This window comes from Vulpes lagopus, chromosome 5 (assembly GCF_018345385.1).
Source record: "Vulpes lagopus strain Blue_001 chromosome 5, ASM1834538v1, whole genome shotgun sequence".
Classification (NCBI taxonomy): Eukaryota; Metazoa; Chordata; class Mammalia; order Carnivora; family Canidae; genus Vulpes; species Vulpes lagopus.
Window position 1 is genome coordinate 133,658,209 of NC_054828.1, and position 6,000 is coordinate 133,664,208.

The following is a 6,000-nucleotide window of genomic DNA, read 5'->3' on the forward strand; positions in this document are numbered from 1 at the left end:
AATCTATTGGGGATTTTATTTTAGAATAGAAAATATATTTGCATGTTTTATGAACACTTTGTAGTCAGACCTTGCAAAACTCATTAAATTTTTCTTTTTCATACAACTGTAGAATTTTGTCTCTAACGATGTGATATTTGTTCACAGATATTCATAGAAAAATGTCTTCCTCCTGTACATGTGGAAGAATTTAAGCTTCCTGCTCCATAATAACAAAGATATAAAATAAACCATTTGGCTCCCTGAAGAAACTGTTATTATCATTAACAAGGGGTTAAGATAAAAATACGTTAACAATATGTATGTGTGTGTGCCTTTTCTAAAAAGCAACAGATGTTCATAGCATTTAATGACATAAGAACATTCAAATTGGGGTGCCGGGGTGGCCCAGCAGTTGAGCATCTGCCTTCAGCCCAAGGCATGACCCCGGGGTCCTAGGATCGAGTCCCACGTTGGGTTCCCTGCGGAGAGCCTGTTTCTCCCTCTGCCCGTGTCTCTTCCTCTCTCTCTGTGTCTCTCATGAAAAAACAAAATCTTAAAAATGAATGAATAAGTGAATAAATGAATAAATAAAGGAAATCTTTTAAAAATTCATATATACAGAGTTGTGAAAATGAGCTGTTGTGATAATACATCTGACTGTTTTCTTCTATCTTTAAATGCTTGATTCTAGAGTTAATTAAAAATTCAGGAATAAGGTATAAAGTTTACTTTTGAAAATGTGGGATTTAGAGTCACTTACCCCCTGCTCAATTCAAAATCCACAAGTAACTTTAACTCACCAAAGACTTAACTGTTAATAGCTCACTATTTTCTGGAAGCCTTATCAATAACATAAGCAGTTGATTAATACATATTTTGTATGTTATATGTATTAAATACTGTATTCTTAATAAAACAAGGTAGAAAAAAGCAAATGTTATTAATAAAATCAGGGGATCCCTGGGTGGCTCAGCAGTGTAGTGCCTGCCTTTGGCCCAGGGTGTGATTCTGGGATCCTGAGATCGAGTCCTGCGTTGGGCTCCCTGCATGGAGCCTGCTTCTCCCTCTGCCTGGGTCTCTGCCTCTCTCTCTGTCTCTCATAATAAGTAAATAAAATTTTTAAAAAAAGAAAATCATAAGGAAGAGAAAATTCATGTACAGTACTGTGCTGTATTTATTGATATCATAAGTTTATATGCTTAATGAAAAAAAAAAACCGCACAGATACGTGGACCCATGCAATTCAAACCCATGTTGTTCAAAGGTCACCTGTGATGGTCTCAACGTTAGCCTGGAGAAGAAGAGAAGGACCTCAATTTGAATGTGAGGTAAAAAACGTGTGTGCTACTGTCCAGCAGACAAGCCCCACACCTTAATTCCGTGTCACAAAGGCACTTTTAATACCACGGGACCTGCAGGTCATCCTCGCTCCCAGGGAGAGCCTGTGACCCCCGAGAGAGAGGCGCTGCCCCCCAGCTTTTGGAGCTGGCCTGCCGCTCGCCTCTTCGACATCAACACTGGGCCAGGACCAAGATCGAGCCAAGAGCCCCCACCGCGGTCACCCCCAAACAGACAAAATAGGGCGCTGTCCAGGCCACAAGCCGCCCAGGGCCCCCTCCCGGCTCCCTCACTCAGTCCCCCACCGGGCCCTGGAGCGCCAGGCTCGCAGCAGAGCCCTGCTCCCTTAATTCTCCCCAAATTACCGAATCTAGGCTATTTCTAACATCCTCTGCCTGAGAGGCCTCATGGTTCCCCCGTGATGCATCCTCCCCTCCTGAAATGAATAATAAACCCGGCTCCTGGCCTGGTGATGCTGGGCTGGAAGGCAGACTCCGGAGCCAGGTAGGAGATGCTCTCGCTCCTTGGCCCGAGCGGTGGTCACTCAGTGTTCATGTAATAATCCATTAAATAAACACTTATGTGTTTGTTCTTTATTTTATTCAAGTATAATTAGGATACAGGGTTATGTTCGCTTCGGGTGTGTGATCCACTGATCCTGCAGTTCTGTACGCTGCTCAGTGCTCACCCACAGGAGCGTACTTTAGTCCTCTTCACCCCTAACTACCAGTTTGCTCCCTATGTTTAAGAGTCTGGTTTTTTGTTTGTTTATCTCTCTCTTTTTTTTTTCTCTCTCATTTGTTTTGCTTTTTTTTTTTTTTTTAAGATTTATTTGAGAAAGAGAGAGAGCGGTGAGGCAGGCAGCAGAGGGAGAGAGTCTTAAGCAGACTCCCCACTGAGTTTGGAGCTGGACTTGGGACTCTATCCCTCAGCCCTGAGATCATGACTTGAGCTGAAACCAAGAGTCGACGCTTAACCAACTGCACCAACCAGGAGCCTCTGCTTGCTTTGTTTTTTCAATTCCACATACAAGTGAAATCATATAGTATTTGTGTTTTTCTGACTGACTTATTTTACTTAGCTTATACCCTCTAGGTCTACCTATGTTCTTACAAGATACATTCTTTTTTATGGCTGAGTAATATTCCATTGAATACATACACCTCATCTCCTTTATCCACTCATCTGCGGAGGAACACTAGGGTTGCCTCCGTATCTTGGTTATTGTAGAGAATGCTGCAGTAAACGCAGGGATGCATACATCTTTTGTAATCAATGATTTCATTTTCTTTGGGTAAATACTCAATACTGGAATTACTGGACCATATGGTATTTCTATTTTTAATTTTTAAAGAAACCTCCCATATTATTTTCCAGAGTGGCTGCCTCAGCTTGCATTCCCGTCAACTGTGTAAGAGGGCTCCCCTTTCTCTGCACCCTGTCAATACCTGTTGTTTCCTGTGTTGTTGATTTTAGCCATTCTGACAGGTGTGAGGTGATACCTCATTGTAGTTTTAATTTGCAGGTCTCTGATGATGAGTAATTTTGAGCATCTTTTCTTTTTTTTTTTTAATTTTTATTTATTTATGATAGTCGAGAGAGACAGAGAGACAGAGAGGCAGAGACATAGGCAGAGGGAGAAGCAGGCTCCATGCACCGGGAGCCTGACGTGGGATTCGATCCCGGGTCTCCAGGATCGCGCCCTGGGCCAAAGGCAGGCGCCAAACCGCTGTGCCACCCAGGGATCCCCTTGAGCATCTTTTCATGTGTCTATTAGTCATCTGTATATCTTTGGTGGAAAAGAATATCACATGTGTATAATATTTTGTAATAAAAGTAATTTTTTAAAAGTCTGCATTGGGTGCAGGGATATATTTATTTCCTAGCTCGGGAATGCATATTCTCTCACACAACTTACTATGCAATATTTTACACCAATATTGATAATTAAAATAATTTTAAAACCTAGAAACAGAAGTCTCATGTTTAAATATTACAGACTGAGAGAAAAAAGAGACATAATAGATTAATATTCCAAAATGTAATGATATTTTACATCAACACACTCTTTTCTTTGTTTTCTCTCATCAAATACACTTAAATCCAGACTACCAAATTCATTGCAATCAATGGGGTAGGAGGATGTGAGCCTACATGGATTTCAATCAGTGAGGGAGACAGACAGAGAGGGCTTCTCATGTTGGCTCTTGGTTCTTGGAAGGAATCCCCAAGAATCCCCAAGGGTGGGTGTTTTTGACCAATGGCAGGGACCAGTGGCACTGGACCAACCAGTGGTTGGTGTCAAGCCAACTTGCAAGGACCCTGCCTTACCGAGACCTGGCTGTGTTCCATGAGTGGCTTCTAAGACCCACTGAAGTCAGCTGCAACAATATCCAGTGGCCAACAGGGTCAAGGACCCTGGAAACATATGCATCGTTGTACTGGGACTGGGACTCAGCTGCATGAATTCCCCTATGCAAGATTGGCTGGCAAATGTTGTCCCTCATAGAGACATTGCAAAATATTTGTACAACATGTGCATTAAGGGGACCACAAATCTTTGGTGGAGCTGTCCGCGTACCCATCCCTGCCCCCATGTGAGAAAGGTGACTTCTGTTATGTTAAGCCCCTGTAATTTTGTGGGGTTGTTTTAGTTATCCCAGCTTATTTCCTTTCTTACCTAGTAACATAGCTCAGAGGGATAACCAGTGACTACCAGTTGACTGCTATCAAGGTTTGGAAGTAGAGGGAAAGGGGATAGAGCACAGATAAAGGGGGTCTTTCACCAGAGCTGGCTATATGCACGAGAACAAGTTCCTTCATTTATCAAAGGTGTAGCCTACCACAGACCACGTGGTATGTTCAGTGCCTTGTCTCCCCTAGAAATATGGACCTATCTAATCCTCATGATAGTCTACAGGCGGCGTGCCTACCCCCACGCAGCTGAAGCAGAGGAAGTTAATGTAAGGTGCTTAGTACCCCTCCACTAGCAAGTCACAGAGTCAGGGTTTAAACCAGCCCCTGTGGCCCCAGATCCTCTGCTCTGGCCTTTATGCTCTGCTTTATGCATTACAATGTGGGAGATTCAGAGAACAAGTGAGGAATTACCTGCAAGGCAATTGAAGGGTTGGCAGCAGGGCTGAGGCAGCCAAACATCCTCAGTGCTGAGGGAGCTCAGAGATGAGGAATCCCAAGTTTCTCCAAACAGCAAGTATCTACGGGTGTGGGTGCTAGGGTATCTGCTGCAGTGGGCGTGAATTACGAGTAGGTGCTATTACTCCCATTTTACCAATTAGGAACTGAAACCTGAGAAAGGCCATATGTTTTGCCCAAGATTTCACATGTACTGACTTGATGGAATCAGACTTTGAACTCCCATCTCTGACTCAAAAACCCTCCATTTTGTCACTCTGTCTTTTGTTTGCTTGGTTTTTTTGAGAGGGAGAGAGAGGGAGAAAATTACTGTTGATTCATTAGAGAGCTAAAATAGAGAGTTGCTAATGAAAAATATAAACCAAATTTGCCAGGAGATATTTACTTTCCATTTTTCAGATGGTGTTATATGCAATCACCTCACTGCAAGGTATAATAATCTTATTCAAAATTGTTCAATAATACTTTTCTACTATAAATCACTACTATGTATGGAAGGCGACCAAAGAGCGTTTTATTCTTCGTGACTCACATCAGATGGTATCTATTCTAAAATCTAAAAGAAAACAATATTATGCTGACAGCGAACCAACCAGGTGTTTCCCTTTCAGATCTGTAGCAAACGATCCTGTGGTTTAAACTCAGCTAAAATAGAAAATCCCAACAAGTCAGCCCTTGGGGTCTTGGCCTGCCTCGGGTTGGCCAGAGTTTGTGTACTATAGGGGTTCTGCATGACCGACAGCCCCAAACACTCTGAAGCCACCGTCCATTCTTGTCAACTTGGCAAGGTTTCCAGTGGCTTCCCCAATGTCGCTGTTTCTCTCTTCAGAGTGGCACAGTGCAGGTTTCCCGTCCTTGGAGCCCATGGCTACCCCTGGAGCACAAAAGACAGAGTTTTAAGGCTCAAAATCACTATTAGTTTGCTCAACTGCAGTATCACATTGATTACATTAGCAAGTTGAAGCACAGAGGGAGGCAAAGGTCTGCCCTAAGTACCTTGTGGGGGGTTGTCAGGGAAATGGGGCCCACAGCCTCTCAGCTGCTTTCTTTTTTTTATTTTATTTATTTATTCATGAGAGAGAGAGAGAGAGAGAGAGAGAGAGAGTCAGAGGGAGAAGCAGGCTCCATGCAGGGAGCCTGACGTGGGACTCGATCCCAGGACCCCGGGGTCACGCCCTGGGCTGAAGGCGGCTAAACCTCTGAGTGCCCCCGGGCTGCCCTCTCAGCTGCTTTCAAACACACTTTCTAGCCTAGGAACCTCCAGGGTTCAGAACTGAAGGAAAGAGGATATCTGAGTAAAGAATTCACTAGTGGAAGAAAAAATGCTGATTGTATCGGAAACCTCTGCGCATAATGCCCTTCGCAGTCCCTGTGGAATCCTGTTAGAAGGGGAGTTGCGTCCTACGGCTCTGGGGAACAGCCTCAGCTTTTATCAGGTCTTATCACTGGCGGGTGACGGAGCGAGGGTTTGGCCCCAGAACACCTGGCTTATAATCGTGTGCTCTCCCAGCCTGGTGTTGAGTCACA